The sequence below is a fragment of the Podarcis pityusensis genome (assembly GCF_964106645.2).
Source record: "Podarcis pityusensis genome assembly, chromosome: 5".
Classification (NCBI taxonomy): Eukaryota; Metazoa; Chordata; class Lepidosauria; order Squamata; family Lacertidae; genus Podarcis; species Podarcis pityusensis.
In genome coordinates, this window is record NC_138032.1 from 73175449 (window position 1) to 73196895 (window position 21447).

Here is a 21447-nt window from a genome sequence, read left to right on the forward strand (position 1 = left end):
AGGTGCTTTCGGTCCATGTGGTTTAGAGCTTTACAGAGTAAAACAAGGTTAGAGAGACTTCACTGTGAACTGCTCAAGATGTCAGTGAGCAAGTCATTGTGAGCTCACTGAGTGACTGTCTATCTAGTCCCCACCCCCGAGATCCAGGCAGAGAGAGGCAAGGCAGAGGCACGGGCTTTGTGAGCTCTCCTAAGGCCAGGTAAGCTCGGCTATCCATTCTAGCTAAGCAACATTATTCTGGAAAAAGTGATCCAGAACACCAGCTTCACATGACTAGATGGGATTCATGGAATGGACCACAAAAATGTCTGCAGAAACTATGTTTCAATAGTAGTTCAGATCCATAAAATACGGATTTGAATTTGGTTGGTTTGGATAGCCCAGAAGCAAAGGCAGATTTAGGGCAGTGCAAACAGTTCCCTTGCACTGGGCGCCAAGCTGAGATGGACACCACAGGGTGTCACAACTATGTTGTACTGCACGCACATAACGGAAGGCAAGAGGCAGGGGGCACTGAATTTTGGCCTCTCCCAGGGCACCATGGAAATTTGAAAGAGCAAAGTCCACCCCTGCCAGTAGTTGGTCTATTCTTCCTGACACATTTTGGCTTACTACATAAATCTCATCTGAGTATGTGTGTCTGCTGAATTTGTTGGTTTAGTTAGCTTGAAAACTAACATTCTGGGTTGTTTTTCTAGAATACCATTTATAGACTAGAAGCAATCTGAAGGGGTTAACAAAATATAACATTGTAATGGTTTAAGTTCTGAAATATTGTTCTTATTTATCTTTAATACATCCCATTTTTTGGCATAATTTATATTTATGAGGGGGCCATTCTGGCCCATTCTGTTTGAGCTGATGTTTTTATTTCTCCAGTGCTCTTTACCAGAGAGAGCCTTAAAACACAAGTCCTTGTTGATTTCAATGGAAATTACTTCTAGGGAAATGTGTTTGGGATTGCAGTTTTGCTCAGAAGTATGTCTCATTTATTTCTATACAATTCACTCCCTGAAAATATGAAGACTGAGGAGCAGAATCACAACCACAAAGAATGTTGACTACTATATTACAAATTTTAAGTTTTAAACTTTTGACCATTAGTGCAATGCAGGTAATAATTAAGTGTACAGTGTGCAATTTTGTTTATTCATAACTCATTTTCTAGATGTGTTCACTTGCCCTGGAGATATTAGCAATTTCAAAATAACAAATAAAGCAACTATAATGAAATTCAATAGCACACATTCCCTAGTATTGAAATGAGATCAGTTCATATTGTCCTTTTCCCTAGTGTAAACTGACAGTTCCTGAGACTCTACAATATCATGTCATCAACATTTATTAATATTATAGCATTTTTAACATGTACTAAGTTTATAGTCATACTGTAGTGAAACTTGCAGTGTGATTATCATAGAATCATAGAATCGAAGCGTTGGAAGGGACCCGAGGGTCATCTAGTCCAACCCCATGCAATGCAGGTATCTCAGCTAAAGCATCCATGACAGATGGCCATTCAACCTCTGCTTAAAAACCTCTAAGGAAGGAGAGTCCACCCACCACCTCTTGTGGCAGTCTGGTCCATTGCCAAACAGCTCTTCCTGTCAGAAAGTTCTTCCTGATGTTTAGTCAGAATCCCCTTTCTCGTAACTTGAAGCCATTGGTTCAGGTTCTAGCTTCCAGAGCAGGAGAAGACAAGCTTGCTTCATCCTCTATGTGACAGCCCTTTGGATATTTGAAGATGGCTATCATATATCCTCTCAGTCTTCTCTTTACCAGGCTAAACATACCCGAATCTCTCCACTGTTCCTCATAAGGCTTGGTTCCAGACCCTTGATCATCTTGGTCACCCTCCTCTGCACATATTCCAGCTTGTCAATATCCTTCTTAAATTGGGCACCCAGAACTGGACACAGCACTCCAGGTGTGGTCTGACCAAGGCAGAGCAGAACAGAGCAGTACTATCACTTCCCTTGATGGGGACACTATACTTATGTTGATGCCATCTAGAATAGCATCAGTTTTGTTTGTTTTTTGCTGCTGCATCACACAGTGACTCATGTTAAGCTTGAGTCACTAAGACCCCTAGATCCTTTTCACATGTACTACTGGTAAGCCAGGTGTCGTCTCTCCTCTTATATTTGTGCAGCTGGTTCTTCCTTCCTATTTCCTCTCCTGAACTGGTTTCAAATGAGGTGGCTGCTGTATCTTAGATTCTACAGGGTTTTAACACTCCTTGTGTTTCCTGGAGCTTTATTTGACCTAGGGCAGTCAGCTTCTTTCTTCCTGACTTCAACTCTGTGCTTCTTTATTCCCCAATCCAGTTCTCAGGCTATGCTAGACTCCAGTGCTACAGAAAGTAGTCAATTGACTTCAATATTATGTACACACTTATTTGTCAGGGTGGTTTGTAACCCAAACAATAATATGCAAAGAGGGCCCCAATTACTTAACCTGGCATTTGGTATGCATAAAAAAAGAAATAAATACCCTTCTCTTACACACACTCACGTATACATATATCTCACCTTCTCCTACCCAAGACAAATACCATTAATATTACACTACCCTCATTTCTCTGGAAGCCATTTTGTGTTGTCTCAGTTGCCGCAAGCTTTCTATATTTTTGCCTGCAGTGATTTAATCTGAGCTTTGTAACAAGTTAGTTTTTTTAAATGCCTGGGGACAGAGTTGAACATAAAATTCACTGAGCTGGATAAAGTTGATGCTTGCAAGGCCACAACATACTGTGTATCCAGGTCAGCTAAAGAGGTGAAGGTAAAATTCACTCAGTACAGCTAGCTAATTTCCCTTGCAACCCTGTTTTGGAGGGCTTTGGGGGGGGGAGATGTATTGTGGATTGGGTATTGTTACAGCTTATAGTATAAGACTACAGAGACTAACGCCCCCCACCTTGATCCCTCTTTCTCAAGTCCTTCCTCTGTTTCTTCCTCCTCAGCATGCAACTTCAAGAAATAGTTTTGATTTAGCTCAAACATCCATCCCACATTTGTTGTTGCATCCCAAAGTAGTTACGTGATTGTGTCAGCATTATCCAAAAACTTGCAATTCAATGAACACATGCTTAACTGCACCATTGCTATGGTGCTGGGTGGGGTCAGAGCTACATGGTCACACTAGTGCAGCACCCCTGCTAGTGAACCCACACAGCTCCATTCCAGTAAGCACCAGCCACATTGCCTGTCCTAAATTAGGGACACCAGTGCTACATATCAGGTCCTTGGTCCTTACTGTGGTTTTTGTATAGCTGGGTGGGGGGCAGTTGGAAGAACTCCAGGAGCAGTATGACTGGTACGGAGGCAAATATAGAGTCTTTTCATGCAATAGGGCATAGCTGTCAACTTACAGATTTGAAAATAAGGGACCAGCAGCCTCAAAAATAAGGGATCAGCAGCCAAAATAAGGGATTTTAGTCACCCAGCAGCCAAACAAAGTCTCAAGTGGTGATTCCCACAGTGCAGAACCCGGCAAAGGGGATGCAGCAAGGAAAACCACCGTCACCTCTACGCTGGGAAGCGCTGAGCAAAGGCAAGTCCCCAAGCAATGTGGCCGATTTGATCGGCACAAGGCATGCAAGCTCCACCCTCCAGTCGTTCTTAGACTCCTTATTGGGTGAGCAACACAGCCAAGCAACACAGTTGGAGCCTCCCTCCTCCCTGGCCGGCAGGGAGGGAGGGAGAGGAGCTGCTTCCTTTGAAACCCGGGAAATTTAAGGGACATCATCAATAAGGGACAGCAGCGGGACATGGCGCTGGGATAAGGGACTGTCCCGCCAAATAAGGGACACTTGACAGCTATGGCAATAGGGCAAGAACTTGAACTCAAAATGGATGAAGAGGTGTCGCATCTAAAATTTGGTGACCAACCCCCCACCCCCAACTCAAACTTAACCTTATTTCCAAAAGTGTCATGAAACACATCACTTTGTTGCATTGCATTGATCCCTATGATCAGAAACACGGCTCAGGAAAGTGAAGAAATTTCGCTCGTAGCTTTGAACAGAGAGGACCTGGGGACTTGCCCCTGAAAACATCATTTACTTCAGGTTATTCACCTCAGTTTCTAAGGAAGTACTATTTTCTTTTGAGACATCACGATCTGTAGGTGCTTAGAAAGAGTGGGAATGATGAACAACTGATCCAGAACAATAGAACTCTTACATCTTTATATTGCATACTGTTGTATAACATCATTGTTTTGTATGTTCTATCTATATGCACTCTTTTTTTAAAGTGCTAGGAGGCTCTCCTTGTTATTCCATCACCAGGGGAAGAGCACTGTATGGTGACACAGGCTCAGGCCCTCTCTATGGTAGTGGCCTGACTATGGGATGCCCTCCTCTTGCATATACAATTGCTGCCGCTAAATGTTCCTGTTTCAGCACCAGATAGAATACCTGTTTGCCCAGGCAGTTTGTGGAATATTAATTTCTGTGTGACGTTAGCTAGCTGATGCAATGAAAACTCATTGAGGGCTCCATGCAGGTTTTATAACTGAGATATAACTGTTCTCAGTTTAATTGAAATTGTTTATAATAATAATAATTTATTATTTATACCCCGCCCATCTGGCTGGGTTTCCCCAGCCACTCTGGGCGGCTTCCAACTGAATATTAAAAACAGTACAGCATCAAACATTAAAAACTTCCCTAAAGAGGGCTGCCTTCAGTTGTCTTTTAAAAGTAAAATAGTTGTTTATTGTTTGTTTAATTGGACTGTAATCTGACCCTGGGATGGTTTGATGAAGGGTGGGCGAGAAATATCCAACAAACAAACAAACAAACAAACAGACATTGCTGCCATTATGTTGTTTGCCACCCTATGCTTTATAATATGCTTTGTAATGTTACACTGGTATAGCATTATGTACATATGTGCTGTTGCTTTCCCCCCTTATTTTCTTTTTTTGCTGGTATAGCAAGTTTAGAAATATTTCCCCTGTTTTAATTCACTCCAATAGCAACTGATACCCTGTTTTAAAAAAAACCCCACACACCTGAATCTTAAAAGCTATATTAAAATGCATTGAAATGACGATACAGTTTTATCTTCAGACATGACCTCTGACCACAGATGGAAGAGTATGAAAGTAAAATATGACACATTTCAAGACTAGTTAAAATGTATTGAATGTTTAAAGCTCCATCAAAAACATCTAAAGTGTTCAATTATTTAAGGTCAAAGGAAAAACTGCAAGGTCTCATCTGAGACTAGAAACTCATTTCAGAAAGTCCTCTCTTGAGAGATGGATGAAAATTTAGGATAGCATTACCAAAAAAAATATATTTGTGGGAGTTATAAACAGGGAGCTCTGAACCCAGAAAGGTACAGGCTAAACTTATGGATGTTAACTTTGAAGTATGCCATTCAATGGAGTTCAGAACATAAGTGTGCACAGTCTTACCCACACCTGAGTCCAAATAAAATCAATGAGACAAGGTAACTACATTGGTTCCCAGTATGTTTCTGAGCACAATTCAAAGTGTCGGTGCTGACCTTTAAAGCCCTAAATGACCTCAGTCCTGTATACCTGAAGAAGTGTCTCCACCCCCATCTGGACACTGAGGTCTAGCGTCAAGGGCCTTCTGGCGGTTCCCTCATTGCGAGGTTACAGGGAACCCGACAGAGGGCCTTCTCAGTAGGCACCCGCCCTGTGGAACGCCCTCCCATCAGATGTCAAGGAAATAAGCAACTATCTTACTTTTAAAAGACATCTGAAGGTAGCCCTGTTTAGGGAAGTTTTTAATGTTTAATGCTGTATTGTGTTTTTCATATCCGGTTGGGAGCCGCCCAGAGTGGCTGGGGAAACCCAGCCAGATGGGTGGGGTATAAATAATAAATAATAATAATAATAATAATAATAATAATAATAATAACTAAGTTGTTATTAACTCACTCAACCCTTATTAGTGTTGTTGTTGTTGGTTGTATATCACCCTTCATCCACAGATCTCAGGGTGGTTCACAACATAAAATTACAATATAAAAACCACAAATATATTGTAAAGCTAAGAAGAACAAACCAATACAATTGTACCTTGGTACTCGGACGTTTTGGCTCCTGAATGTTGCAAAGCCAGAAATGAGTGTACTGGTATGAGAACGTTTTTCAGAAGCCGAAAGTCCTGTGCGGCTTCTGATTGAGTGCAGGAGGTTCCTGCAGTCAACTGGAAGCTGCGCCTTGGTTTTTGAACCATTTCAGGAGTCAAACGGACTCCCGGAATGGATTAAGTTCGACAACCAAGGGACGACTGTAATCCCTTCCTCCCATATCACATTTAAAAGGGCATCAGATGGGACCTAAGCACAACATTTGTTTCTGAATGAGAGTCATAGGTCTTTTTTTTTTTAATAAAGTATTTTAACACTTTGTTGGAAACGGCCCAGAGTGGCTGGGGAAACCCAGCCAGATGGGCAGGGTACAACAAACAAACAAACAAACAAACAAATTATTATTATTATTATTATTATTATTATTCTACATTTGTAATGCAAGCATCATTCTAAAGTGGCAAAAGCAGTTTCCGTAATCCTTGTGCCTGCTTTGGTGGGCTATTTTTTCCCTTTAAAGTTGTGGGCTTAAGCAGCCTAACTATAACAACACACAGGTACAATGGCAACTGATTTTATTGGAGCTGGATTGTGTTCTGGAGACAGAGAAACTTTCAGCCAGATGTAGTTAACTGCGTGGCTGCGATATGTATGACTATAGCAGTTCGACAAGCCTGATCTAATATGTGATTGATTACTTAGTACTGTATATCGATCCCACTGTGCTCATTGGGCCTTACTCCCAAGTAAATTTGTTTAGGATTGCAGCCTTACCAGCAAAGTAGTTTTTGCATCAAGACAAAATGCTAATTTGCACATCCAAGAGTCTGTAACTATTTTAAGCATAGCTTTAAATGGGGAAGGTGATTCTGAGCAGTTTCATTGGCTTCCGAACCCAACATTTTCGCTGAGTGACCATTTGGCATCCCAGATTAATACCTGTCAAATTAAGCTGCCTACTGGTTTAAATTAGCAAGTGCAGTAAGTTCTTGGGTACTGTCTGTACCTATAAATATTTTTTAATAGCACTAACAAGTGCTTCCACATCAACAACATTAATAAAGTATGCATCTACAGTTGAAAATCGATTAATTGTGACAGAAGAACAGGAGATTGTAGCAGGAGAAACATTTTCTTGCACCAATGGTTGCAATAATTATTATTTAAAAAAACAAACAAACAAGAAATCTATTCAGTTTTTAGGAGTCATTTCCATGATTATTAAACTAATAATTCAGACAAGCAAAGCAGCACAGCTGTGTCTGTTTGCACATCAGTGGGCACATAGATTCAGTGTTGTTTTTTAATCAAGAAAAAGTAACAATTTGAACTACTTCACTGGTTTGGCAGTCTTTACTTTTGAGAAGTGCCTCCTCTTGGCTGAGAGATAGGGTGTGCACCAACAGTGGTTTCCTATGAGCAACCTGGGCAGCCCTGACTAACAGACAGAAGGTTTCTGGTGTGGCTCGTATCTGAGCTTTTGTGACATGGTTTGAATTTTACTTCAGCAGTAATTTTACTTCAGAGAGGCACTCTTTCAGGCAGGGGCTTGGCCCATGTAGGCGAGGGTACATTTCCATTAAAAGAAAGCAAACCGTACATCTGTATACTATCAACATGTTAGCATTTTCCTCATCAACCTTCTTGAATAAAAGAAACAAGAGTGGTTCATGAAGTCACACAAATATACAGTGCAATTCCTGGCTTCAAAATAAGCACCTTGAGCAGAAATTACCTCAGACAATATCTGATAAGTGGGAACAGAAGACCACCTCCAATGCTATGCCTTGCAGTTGCCAAATTGCCCAAAGGCAGTTTTACTGTATTTACAAGCATTAGGTTTCTGTCCCTAATGCCAGCCAGTCATTTCATTGTTCTCACAGCTGCAGAAGGCTAAAGCAAGGTGTCTCAAAGACACTAAATGGTAAATTATAGGACCCTCAAGAATGGCAATATTCAACCCTTTTAAGCCTGAAGTGACTCATTGCAAGAGGAATCAATGATTAAAGAGTGTTGCATCCTAGAGGGACAGTAGTGGTGCCAGGATTAAGATCACTGTGGCATCTGTTGATCCTTCAAAAGCAGTCTCCTTAAATATTTCCACTTCAGAAGATTTCCAGTTATCTTTTTTTCAGTTCTGAGGGTGTTTATGCAAGTTTTTGTTAAGTTTATGGCACCCTCTTGGGCGCAAGAGGCAAGTTTTTCCCTACCCAAACAATATCTTCTTAAGTTAAGTTAGTTAAGAACTAACTTAGTTGGTCTTAAAGGTGCTACTGGAAGGATTTTTTTTTATTTTGAATATCTTCTTAGGTATTGTCCAGGGAAGAGGCCTGTTTTGCCTGTCTCAGAGACCACTACTTCATTTTTTCCCAACCAGCTTGAGAGCTCTTTTTCCTCCACACAGATATGAGAAATGCTAGATTCATAACAAAATTGCACTGCTGATGACAACGTCCAGTAGTGAAACACTGACCAGGACTTTGACCATTTGTGGATATTATACCAGGTCAACCACCAGACATGATTGCCTTCTGACAGGAGTAATTGTTCTGGGTTTCACATGGCTGTTTTCAGAGAGTTCTTATCTCATTTCTAGTTTGGGATGTCAAAGCAAATATGACTACAGAGGTAGGCCGTGGAGTGCTGTCAGCCTTCCCAGTAGGTGAAGGACTCTTCCCATGGCTGCCACTGAATGAAGAGCAAGAGCACATGGGGATAGGATTTATTGGCTGATGTCAGTACATGTGGCTGGTACTGGGTGCCCATCACTGAATCAGAAATCAGCTCTGGTCAAATCTGTGGGGAGTTGTCACCTGCAGGTGGGGAATATGAGGCTAAAGTGGTGTGGAGGGAGTCCCTGAAACCAGAAGGAGAACAGCAGAGGAAAAGAGGGGTCAGGAGACTAGAAGTGGAAGCCAACAACGGTCACCACATGCAGAGGTACCAATGCACCTCCCCAGATACCCAAGATAGTCTCGAGAGAGAAAGGTTGAAGAAGGAGAGTATGGACATCCCAGGAAGAGGAACTGGCTAGGGGAAAGAACTAGGGAGAAGCTCAAAAAGCAGACAAGCCAGGAAGAGAAGAATATTTGCATGTCCTATGAGGTGATGATGAGAGGAAGAAGGATTTTGCTTTCTCCTCAAAGACCCCAGGTTCTGTCACTTGTCCATGCCTTGAGCTCAGCTGAACTGCTAATGTCTCCACAGTGCTACAGCTATAACTAGCAAGCACTTCTGAATTATGGGGATATTGAGTTTGGTACCAGTGTGTTCACTGGAGTCTGTGTAACCTTTGAACTGGTAAGGTTCAAAACTCCTTACCACTGGAGGGCATGACAAGGATATTTACTCATCAATATATTGGTGTCTATTATCAACAACAGTTGTCATAGCGGCTCCCAGAGAGGCCCACAGAGTGTTCTCCTTAGGCTTGATAACTACCACATTAGCAAAGCATCCTGACTTCAGAAGCCAGATGCACAGCCAAGAAAGGATTAGTTAGCAGACTGTGAGGGTAAGCAGGTTAGCATTCTGGGCCTTCTCTGAATGGTATCAATGAGTTAACAATTCTCATCCATTTTGACAAATCCTATATTATTTATTCACCAGACAAACATGACGTCTTTCATTCTCCAACTGGAAGTCCGCAAGATCATAATCAAGGTGGTGATAAATTTTACTACATTTTCAAGCAGTGCACGTAGGAGGGATGACTGAGATTAACACAGCAGACTGGCTCATCATTGAGTCAGAGTGGATTCTCTATCTCCATTATTTCAAATGGGTAGCCTGCCAAATAAATATATACACATACACGTTTTAGCCAAGACACCTGGTTCAGCTGTTCCCGCTTAGGATCCACAGAGTGATTATCCATACAGCGGAGATTAGCATGATAGGTAAAATCTGACTGCAGGAACTGGAATGTCTCAGCCAGTGCTGGGCTTACAAATAGCCACCAGGAGAACTGCATTGTGTGATAGTGGCATGAAACTTTCTCTGTAGTAGCACTCCTTCTCTGGAATGCCTTCTTCTCAGAAATGGTGCCAACTTCACATGAGTTTTGGTACCATTTTAAAATGCATATTTTTATTCAGGCATTTGGAAGCAGTTAAGTGAAGTGGTCAGCTGCAACTGTGTACCTCACCCACTGCATCGTTTGATGTGCTATGAATAATTTTAAAGGGCTGTTTTATGTTTAAATGGATTTGTCTATCTGTATAGAGAAGGGAGGATTTATAAATCAAACCAAATAAATGAATAGAAAGGGGAGAAAGGGGAAACAGAACTTACAATAACTTTTTCATTCTTTGGGATTCCTGGGTAGAGCAGCCTCCCCACCCCACCCCCGCCAAAAAAGACAGCCTGACAGTCAGAGGCAGAAGCACAAGCCAGTAGCCTCTTGTATGTTCTTTTTGTATGTCTGAATTTATCAGCGTTCAGCTTGGATATCCTGTGTCTCCAGTGAGACCTCCCAATGTTCCTTCAGCAGGACTGAATCCTCCTGCTCTCTGCAATATGGTCATAGGAGAGGCGAAAGAGGTGCAGTGTCTTCTTCCCCTGCCCTCCCCCTGACTGTTTGGGATTAAAAAACAACAACCCCCTAATTAAATATTGGCCCAACTTTCAAATTCAGGAACAGATCCAAGACATATGTTCTCTGGGTCTGTTTGGGCCCCTGGGTTGGCAGGAGCGAAAACTGTGCACAGCCTAAAATTAACAAATTACACTATCCTTTCATAACTCAGGGATGCGGGTGGCACTGTGGGTTAAACCACAGAGCCTAGGTAGGACTTGCTGATTAGAAGGTTGGTGGTTCGAATCCCCGCGACAGGGTGAGCTCCCGTTGCTCGGTCCCTGCTTCTGCCAACCTAGCAGTTCGAAAGCACGTCACAGTGCAAGCACATAAACAGGTACCGCTCCGGCGGGAAGGTAAACGGCATTTCTGTGCGCTGCTCTGGTTCACCAGAAGCGGCTTAGTCATGCTGGCCACATGACCCGGAAGCTGTACGCCGGCTCCCTCAGCCAATAAAGCGAGATGAGCGCCGCAACCCCAGAGTCAGTCACGACTGGACCTAATGGTCAGCGGTCCCTTTACCTTTACCTTTCGTAACTCATTCTCTCTCTCTCTCTCTCTCTCTCTCTCTCTCTCATTTCTTAGAATTCCAAGGCAATGCTGGGCAGTTTCAGCTGAGGACACAAAAAAATCAAGTCCTTCAGGTCAAAAGCATAAAATGCATTTACCAAGATAAAGTCAAGCGCCTTATAGCAAAACTTCCACCAAGAAACTTTCACCAGATATGCTATTCCTTTAAAATTAGAAAGCAGAAATCCTAAAGTGAATGAAGACGATTAAAATTGTGTCCAAGTCAACAAGTCTGTGTTACAAGTCATGTATTTTCAATTAGATATTCATACAGTGTGGAAGTGAGCTTAGATGCGCCGATGTATCAGTAGCATCAACAGAAATATTCATCATCATTATCACTTTCATCTGGCAGAAATTAGTAGCAGATGTTATGGAACTTTTCCACATTTATACTCCAAGTCCACAACTCCCACTGAATACAAAGGAGTAGAACACAATGAATTATAGGATGAAAATCTATAGTTTTGAAACTGCCTCATAAGCAAGGATTGGCAGCGAGGTAGTTTTAAGTCTACAATGCTGCTGGCTGCTCTGATCTCTCTGTATGGGTGACTTAAACATATTGTCTCTCAACCAATCAGAATGCAAGTTACTGATCCATTAGTAGAAATATGCTCAAAGCATTCCAGTTTCCATAATGATTGTTTAGTACATTTTCACAACAGTGCAGTATGCAGTACTCAGTTAGCTTGCTTCTGCTTTAGGCTAGTCAGGGAACAGAGATCTGCTTAAATATGACAGATTGCCTCATAAACTAGTATACCCACTAGAAGCTCTGTTGGGTTTGAGCAAGCATTCCTGCTGAGGAATTAGCCATAAATTGACTTCCACTCTGTATATCTGGAGAAGGCGGGGATGAAAATGGCTGCATGCTGGTTAGCATCCACTGCAGCATGACAGCAGTGGTTTTCAAACTTTGTTCCATGGGAACTCTGAAGTTCCTTGGAAGATTACCAGGGGCTTCTCAGTGATGTCAGACAAGCTTCCCTGAAAAACAGATTGCCCATAATCCATTATATCACCCAGAGATGTATTCAGTATTTTCTTTAAAATATTTTGAGTGAGTGTCTAACACAAGCATAAGGAAATCCTAGAAAAACACACACCAAAAATGATCAAAACCATTCTTTTTTTGTTCCCTCTAATAGCAAAGTTGGGTGGCTGAGTGGAAATTTGGAATATGGATATATATATTCCTTTCCCTTGTCACAGCAATGTAACACAGCAACAGCATGCAACAGGATAATAGAGATATAAAGCATAATTTGCTTGGTCTGGCTGCCAACAATTTAAGAAAATGTGAGAAGGATATCTTATTTTATATTTAAAAGAATTAAAATGGTTTATTTTAATTAAACAGCAACAGACCAACAGGAACCTGCAAGCTTCCATGGTTTACAAAGTACTGAGCACAGTTGACTCTGAGCATATGCAGATAAGAATAGAGTAACTCACCACATTCTCTAGGAAGTGTAACTTCCAGGGTCATATTGAACACCAAAGAGAGAAACTCCCACCTTTTGTTGGAGGTGGGTGAAAATGCACAGCTATGCTATGCTGTAATGGGTTTAGGGGTTGCTCGTGCGTAAGTTGCCGCCACTCCTGGCTAGGTTACCTGGTTAACCCTTTCTGACTGAACAGCCTCCAGCATCGTGACTGTCTCAGTCGCTGGCAGAATCCGTCAGTGGGCGTTTCTTAAACCTTTTCCAGCATAAAAGTTGTTTGACGCCAAGTCTCCTCCTACTCTCCCTGCACGGAAGTCTTCTGCGCAGGGAGGGTGTGGGCAGTGGAGTACCCGTACTCTCTCCGCTGGTCTCCAGCGAAGAGTCTTGGAGCCTCCTCCCTGATTCCCCCACCTGCCCCCCTTCTCCACTGGTGTTACGCTGATTTCCTTCCCCAGCAGATGGGCTGCCTCTCTCCCTACTGGGACCCTCTCCTGCATCCCTTTGGAGCCTACCCTCTGCCTCTAGCTCCGATGGCAGTTCCCTGACATCCACCTCCCCCCCAGGACCCCCTCCGCCCCCGGCCCGACCTTCAGATCCAGCCTCGTCCCTTTCCTCGGCCGCCGATGCGGGGAAGCCCCTGAAGGAGCTGTCGCTCTCCTCTGAGGATTCAAAACCCGCTTCCCACCCACTTCGATATCTTGCCGCGGGGTGGGCCTCCCAGTCTGATTCTTCTCCCTCTGACATTTCCCCTCCTTCCTCTTCGGAGGCAGGAAAGCCCACAAATTCCTCCTCGTCGTCTGTGGTTCCAAATTCTTCCTCCCAGAATCTCGCTAGTGGTTTTGGTTTGTCTGGGAACAGGCTGTGGAATTCTTCCACTAGATACCCATCATTGACCGCCTCAGCAGGGACCCAAGTGTTTTCTGACTCGGGTTCTCCTTCCCAAGCAACTAAGTACTCCACCTGGCACCCTCACCACCTAGAATCGAATATTTCTGTGGCTTGGTGGTGGAGTTCCCTCTCCTCTACCCGCGGATGGGCGGTGACTCCTCCCTCCTGCCCTGGGAATTCCCGCCCCTCCCTGTACGGTGAGAGTAGGGACCTATGGAACACCGGATGTATCTTCATGCTGTCAGGCAACTTGAGCTTGAATGCCACAGGGTTCACCTGCTGTGTTACCTCAAAGGGTCCCAGCCGCCTTGGCTGCAACTTCTTGCACCCTCCTTTTAGGGGCAACCCTTGGGTTGACAACCACACTCGGTCTCCCACCCGTATGGCATCCCCCTCCCGACGGTGCTTGTCTGCCTGCCTCTTATAAACTTCCTTGGCCCGCTCCAAGTTCATCTTGAGTTGCTGGTGCAATGCCTCCATTTCTTCCACAAACTGCTCGGCCGCAGGTACACTCCACCCTTCCTACTCCCTCCCCGGGAAGGCCCTGGGGTGACACCCATAATTGGCCATGAACGGGCTCATGCCCGTGGACACATGTTCAGCGTTATTGTACGCAAATTCAGCCAGCGCTAGTTTCTCTACCCAATCATTCTGTCTCTCGCTGACGTAGCAGCGTAGGTATTGCTGGAGTATACTGTTCGCTCTTTCTGCTTGCCCGTTGGTTTCCGGGTGTCGCGCCGTCGAGAAGCCCACCTCTACCTGCAGCAAGCTCATGAGCTTCCTCCAGAATCGTGAAGTAAATTGTTTTCCGCGATCTGAGACGACCCTCGAGGGCGCCCCATGCAACCTGAAGATGTGATCCACAAATAACTTGGCTGTCTCCTCTGCCGTCACGGCATGTGAGCAAGCTATGAAATGGCACATTTTCGTCAGTAGATCGACTATTACCATGACTGCTGTCTTTCCCCTGGACTTGGGCAAATCCGTCATAAAATCAATGGACACCACCTCCCAGGGTCTTCCCGGCGTGGGTAAGGGTTCCAGTAGCCCTGCGGGGGCAGCCCTCTCCCCCTTTGCCCTTTGGCAGCGGTCGCACCCCCGTACATATTCCCGTACATCCTCCCTCACCCTTGGCCACCAGAACTGCCTGGTGACAAGCAGCATGGTTTTGTGCTGTCCAAAGTGCCCAGCTGTGGGGTTGTCGTGGAGTTGTTTGAGTACCTTCCCCCTCAGGGTCTCCCCCGGTACATACAGTGCCCCCTTATAGTACAGCACCCCTTCTTTTTCCTCAAAACCCCCATGGTTTTCTCTTCCGTCTCGGAGTTCCCTGATTTTACTTTGGGCGAACATGTCGTTTCTAGTAAGCCCGGCCAGTTCTCGTTTCCCAACCAAGGCTCCCCCACACACCCATCGGTCCTCGGGGATCACGTGTCGTATCTCCGGCGGTCCCTCCCCTTCCATGTACTCTGGCTTCCAGGAGAGAGCATCTGCTCTTACATTTTCCTCTCCCGGCACATATCGGATCTCGAAGGAAAACTTGGAGAACTCCTGTGCCCATCTAATCTGTCTCTGGTTGAGTACTCGCGCGGTCCTCCAGTATTCCAAGTTCTTGTGATCAGTACAAAGCATAATTTGCTTGGTCTGGCTGCCAACAATTTAAGAAAATGTGAGAAGGATATCTTATTTTATATTTAAAAGAATTAAAATGGTTTATTTTAATTAAACAGCAACAGACCAACAGGAACCTGCAAGCTTCCATGGTTTACAAAGTACTGAGCACAGTTGACTCTGAGCATATGCAGATAAGAATAGAGTAACTCACCACATTCTCTAGGAAGTGTAACTTCCAGGGTCATATTGAACACCAAAGAGAGAAACTCCCACCTTTTGTTGGAGGTGGGTGAAAATGCACAGCTATGCTATGCTGTAATGGGTTTAGGGGTTGCTCGTGCGTAAGTTGCCGCCACTCCTGGCTAGGTTACCTGGTTAACCCTTTCTGACTGAACAGCCTCCAGCATCGTGACTGTCTCAGTCGCTGGCAGAATCCGTCAGTGGGCGTTTCTTAAACCTTTTCCAGCATAAAAGTTGTTTGACGCCAAGTCTCCTCCTACTCTCCCTGCACGGAAGTCTTCTGCGCAGGGAGGGTGTGGGCAGTGGAGTACCCGTACTCTCTCCGCTGGTCTCCAGCGAAGAGTCTTGGAGCCTCCTCCCTGATTCCCCCACCTGCCCCCCTTCTCCACTGGTGTTACGCTGATTTCCTTCCCCAGCAGATGGGCTGCCTCTCTCCCTACTGGGACCCTCTCCTGCATCCCTTTGGAGCCTTCCCTCCGCCTCTAGCTCCGATGGCAGTTCCCTGACATATGCTATGACGCTGGATTTCTCTATTGTTCTCTATGGGCAGCGCTCACTTCTGTGGCAGCAGCAGGGAGATATAGAAACCAAAAGTTTGACAGACTGTGTGTGTCTATCACTTTAGTCTATAACTGAGAGCAGGTGACTCACAGAATGTTAGGCTGTTGGCTGAAAAGGGGCAGGGAGAGAGAAAGAATGGACTTGCTGAGACCCCTAACAACTTTATTGAGTGCATGGATTAGAGCTGGGAGATGTAGGCCATGAAGTTAAACTTCTCTTCCTGCTTTATAACAGGAAGGATGGAGAGGAAGGCAAAGGGATGACCATCCCCATTCCCCAAGAGGCTTAAACAATGCTTCTGAGCCAAGCTGGAGCAAGCTTCTTAGGGAAGTGGGGATACACTGCACCATTTTGCTGCTGGTCCCACTTGCTAATAGAAACATCACAACAAGAGGAAACTATTCAGAGCCAGCCAAAAGTTCTCAGAGCTACCTATGGTTTGTTACTAAAGGAGAATATGGACGGACCAAGGCAAATTTCCGAAGAGAAGGAGAGCTCTCTACTAACAAGGCACTGCCCTACCTTGCCATTTGCCATAGGTAAAGGACCCCTGGATGGTTGTTAAGTCCAGTCAATTTCAACTATGGGGTGTGGTGCTTCTCTCAGCTTTCAGGCCAAGGGTGCAGGTGTTTGTCTGCAGACAGCTTTTCTGAGTCATGTGGCCTGCATGACTAAACCGCTTCTGGCGCAACAGGACACCGTGAAGAGTACCAGAGCACACAGAAACACCTTTTACCTTCCCACCGCATCGGTACCTATTTATCTACTTGCACTGGTATGCTTTTGAACTGCTAGGTTGGCAGAGCTGGGAACGGAACTAAGCAACGGAAGCTCATCCCATTATGATGATTCAAACTGCCAACCTAAGGATTTGCAAGCCCTTTACCATCTATCATATTTCAGTGGGTGGAGGCACTCAGACAAGGCCTCTGGGGAATAGCCCAACTTGTGGGTAGATTTATATGGGAGCAGGTGGTTGCACTGGATTGCTGAATATGATTTAATGGTGTGGTCTCAGCTCACAAGGAGAAGTAATGGGGCTGACCAATTCTGGCCAATGCTCAATTTAACTGAAAGAACATGCCCCAGAAAATCCACTGCAACGTGCAAGGGTTCCATTAGAAGACAGTGATTTCTCAGCAGACAAGTTGATGTAGAAAGTGTTCCTTGAAAGAAGAAAGTTTGGAAAATTAGGAGTGTCATAGGAAGAACAGAGCTCACTTTGAACACAGGCTTACTTTTAATAGAGGATTAGGGTGTGTATTGATTTCTACTCTCTCGGCCATTGTTTAGAGCACCTCTCAAATGGCTGACATTTTACTCTGTTTTTTATCCTTTTCAATAAACAAATTATTGATTATTTTTAATAGGTTTTGGATTGACAAGTTCCACTTAAAACAATAGCTAGTTTAGGTTATATAGCCCCTCTCCATAGAAGCCCAGGACTGTGGAAAGTTGAAGGAGCCACTGCTACATAGAACCCTTTTCTAGATTCCATTCTGATTAAGATGTAACATTTGAAGCCTAAAGCTCTACAATTTAGAATAATTGCATGCATATTAACAACAACTACTAGGACATTTGTCTTTTGGGAATTGGGTAATTACAAGGGCTGCTGACCAATTATAATGTTTAGTTAATTAACTGTGTTGCTTTTAATCAATTAAATGACCAATTAATCTATTAAGTACTAGGATACAACAACATTCGCCAATCTTGTGTTGCTTGTAAATTTGTTTTTCACTTTCCATTTTTATAATTTAAAATGCAGTCTCATTCTCATGCATTTTGATATTGCAATTAAAAATATAGCCATCCTTTGGCACTTTTAACAAGTAAACCACAAAATTGCACCCAACCAAAAACAAAAACCCTGCAGTATGCTCTAATGTGGTGGAGAGAATTTTATATGACCACAGCTGTGACAGCCCAACATGGGCCTAATTTTGCCAGTGCTGCCAGTGTAATGGGGTGGACAGGGGGAGATGCAAATTGCAAATGCTAATTTTATGTAAGTGTAATCAGTTAAAAATGACTCGTTAGCGAAGACTAAGGCTGAACTGAGGGGGAAATAGCAAAAAGGAAACTGGAGGAGCTTAAATTTCACCAAAAAAGAACTACATATGAGGCTGAAGTCTTAATCCTGTATATGGGCTGGTTTACAGGAAATGTAAATGTGAGGAAATGTGATTCTAGCTGCCAAACTACTCATTGGAATTGCTTGTCCCACCCCGACACCCCTGGATGAAAATATGTGTACCAGCTACCAGCTGCCATTATTTGTAGATGATTTGGAGCAAGAACCAGTGCAAAGCTGCCTGTTCACCAGAGGTATACAGCTTAGTACACTGAGGGTTTATGGCAAGCAGCATGAAAGCAAAACAAAAACCCAGCCAGATTATTTTTCTCTTAGCTGATTGGCAACTCTGCTATACCTGCATGTCAACTGTGTACTGTAATGTTCTTTCTGTGACTGAGGAATCTCCTGATAACTTTGAGAACTTGAGCTATACTAGTTAAATAGCCAACTAAAAATCAGGCATCCCATGAAAACAAACTTAGACCAGCTGTCCTATTGAGACTGCAAAATCAAATTCATAATTTTTGCATTCCACTAATTCATGGTGTATAGTTAAAGCTATGGTTTTCCCAGTAGTGATGTATGGAAGTGAGAGCTGGACCATAAAGAAGGCTGATCGCCGAAGAATTGATACTTTTGAATTATGGTGCTGGAGGAGACTCTTGGGAGTCCCATGGACTGCAAGAAGATCAAACCTCTCTTTGGATGGCATGCATATCTATGGTATGACAAAGTTAAAGCGCATAAGGCCTTTAAGAATCATATTGTCAGGAAAGCATTGTTTAATGTTTGGGTGAGATATAAGGATTTGTTGGAAAGCAAAACACCAAGGTGGCTGTCACCAATGGAGGCAAAGGCATTGAAAAAAACTAATATGGAGACAAACTGGCCAAAATATTGTGAAATTTTAGAACAAGTTGGAGATAAACTAAAATTGCAGAGCTTTGACAAATTAAAAACTAAAGTTCGAGATTGGCTGCATTATTATCAAATAAGGGAGGTTTTCAATTTAGACAAAAAGATTGGTTTCCAGGAGGAAAAATCTAAACTGGAAACGGAGTTGTTAGAACCTAAAACTAAAAATATGTCAAGAATGTATAATCTGCTGTTGAAATGGAATACACAGGATGAAATGGTTAAATCTGCTATGATCAAATGGGCGCAAGATGTTGGGCATAATATTATGTTTGCTGACTGGGAACGGTTATGGACCACAGGTATGAAATTTACGGCCTGTAACGCCTTAAGAGAAAATATAATGAAAATGATTTACAGGTGGTACTTAACCCCAGTCAAGCTAGCAAAAATTTATCATTTGCCTGATAATAAATGTTGGAAATGTAAAGAAAATGAAGGTCCTTTTTTTCACCTTTGGTGGACGTGCCCAAAGATCAAGGCCTTCAGGGAAATGATATATAATGAACTAAAAAAGGTATTGAAATATACTTTCTTGAAGAAACCAGAGGCCTTCTTCTTGGACTTCCGGAGGCAGCGCGATCGGCAATGGCTGCCCGATCCTGGTAAGGAGAGGGAAGCTCCGCTGAAAACGGGTCGTCCGCTACGGCGAAGCGGAGACCCACTAAGGAAAACTACAGGCGGCAGAAGCCTGTAGTCTCGGGACCCGGCGGGCGCCAGAAGCAGCCCCCAAAACGTTGAAGGGACCCCGTAAGGGGCTCCGGATCGCGGAGGGGGTAGCGGCGCTGTGGGTCGCTGCGCAATCAACGGAGCGAAGCCGCGTTGCTGTTGCCGGTGAGCGCTGACCTTTCTTCCTGCAATTTTCAAATTCGGAAAAGCTGCAACCCGTGAGTAATCTGGACTTTAAGAATTTTTGGAGACATTTAAAACTTGGAATTTGGCTGAAAGCGGAGTGACGATAAACAGGAAGCCCGTCTTCCGCTAACACTGAACTTGAAAGCAAAGAACAGGAGGAGTGGAGACTAAAAGTGATGCTTTAATCAATTGCTGGCACCTATTTAAAATAGCTATCAGGGTAGAAAGACTTTAAGCTGTTGGTTTTTGGATTTATTTGGGAACAAGGATATCTTTCTTCTGTTGAACCAGTGGATTACAAATTAAATAAGAACCCCAGGTGCTGGAGCTGCCTGAGTAACTGAGCACCAGTCTGCAACATTGGATACTTTGAATTTAGACTTTGAAACATTCTGAGCTGGAACTTGTTATTTTGAAACATCTGCAGTCTAGGCACTGTTTGAAACACTGTTTTGCCTTACGTATACTCTGTAAAAATTTAACTCTGTGGAGGTCGTTGGATGTTGAATTAGATCTATAAATTTGAATTGGACTTGACTTTCTCCCTTAAGACATTTTAAGCTCCCTCTAGAGGATTTTGGACTTACAGCAGTGACTTTGTTTTACTTTCCTTTTCCCGGCCCTCTGTTTGACTGTTGCATCTGGGCTTCTACATTCTCATGGGAACAACTCAGTTTGACCTTGGTCTTTAGATAACTTTGGAATGAGTGGAACAAGGAAAAGGGGAAGAACCAAACAAACAACCTTAACTTTATCTGCGGCCTCACAGCGTAGATCATCTGTGCCTGCTTTGCCTTCCACTTTGCCTCCTGAGATAGAGGCGGCTTCCCTGTCACAGGCAGGGGAGGGAGAAACGGAAGAATTACAATTGGAAGATATGGCCTCAGGAGGGAGTGCTTCTGTTTTAGACAAAATTTTTGAAAAATTGGAGGCTTTGGATAGAAAGGTTGATTTGCAAACAGCTAAAATTGACCAGAATACAGAAAGTCTGAATAGATTAACTGGACAAGTTGCACAGAATGTCCAATCCATTGGAGAGTTGAAGGAGGCTGTAGGTGAAAACCGGAAATTGGCTGAGGATACTAGTCAAAGATTGGGAGAATTGGAGAAAGAAGTTAGACCACTCAGCAAACAAGTTGGAGAACATCAGATTCACTTTTTGATGACAGAGCTGCGGAACAGGGAGGCCAACTTGAGGATACGGTCAATACCAGAAGTAGAAGAAGACAATTTAATTGAGTTTTTGACCAAAGAATTTTCCAAGTTTTGGAAGTTAGAGGAAAAAGACTTTAAAATAGTATCTGCTTTCAGGCTTGGAAGATTTAGGAGGAAAGAGAAGCCCAGAGATTGTTTGGTTATACTGAGATCCAAGGAGGAAAGGGACAAGATTTTGGGCCTGCACTACGGGAAGTCACTGGACATTCTGGACAAGAGAATTGAAATTTACAAGGATATCCCTAAACAACTGTTGGACCTTAGATCTGACTACACGGAACTAGCAAGATTGTTGAGGAGTAACTCAATTATCTTCAGGTGGGAGTTTCCTCAAGGATTATCTTTTACTTTCAGAGGGAAAAAGATCAAAATTAGAACATTGGAGGATAGAGACAAGTTTCTGGAAGCACACGG

At 43.6% G+C, this 21447-nt stretch overlaps 2 long non-coding RNA genes across 22 annotated transcripts in view; one reads left to right on the plus strand and one right to left on the minus strand.

The window, feature by feature from the left end:
• Positions 1-21447, minus strand: part of LOC308476927 — an 808687-nt gene that overhangs the window by 429827 nt on the left and 357413 nt on the right. The gene's annotated exons all lie outside the window — the stretch shown is intronic.
• LOC308476723 lies at positions 135-11450 on the plus strand. 2 transcript variants are annotated; one of them, XR_013986072.1, is made up of 3 exons: positions 135-199; positions 9684-9737; positions 11236-11450. It is a non-coding gene; the product is annotated as an uncharacterized lncRNA (long non-coding RNA). The 2 variants fall into 2 exon arrangements; XR_013986073.1 differs by lacking the exon at positions 9684-9737 and having other exon boundaries at positions 136-199.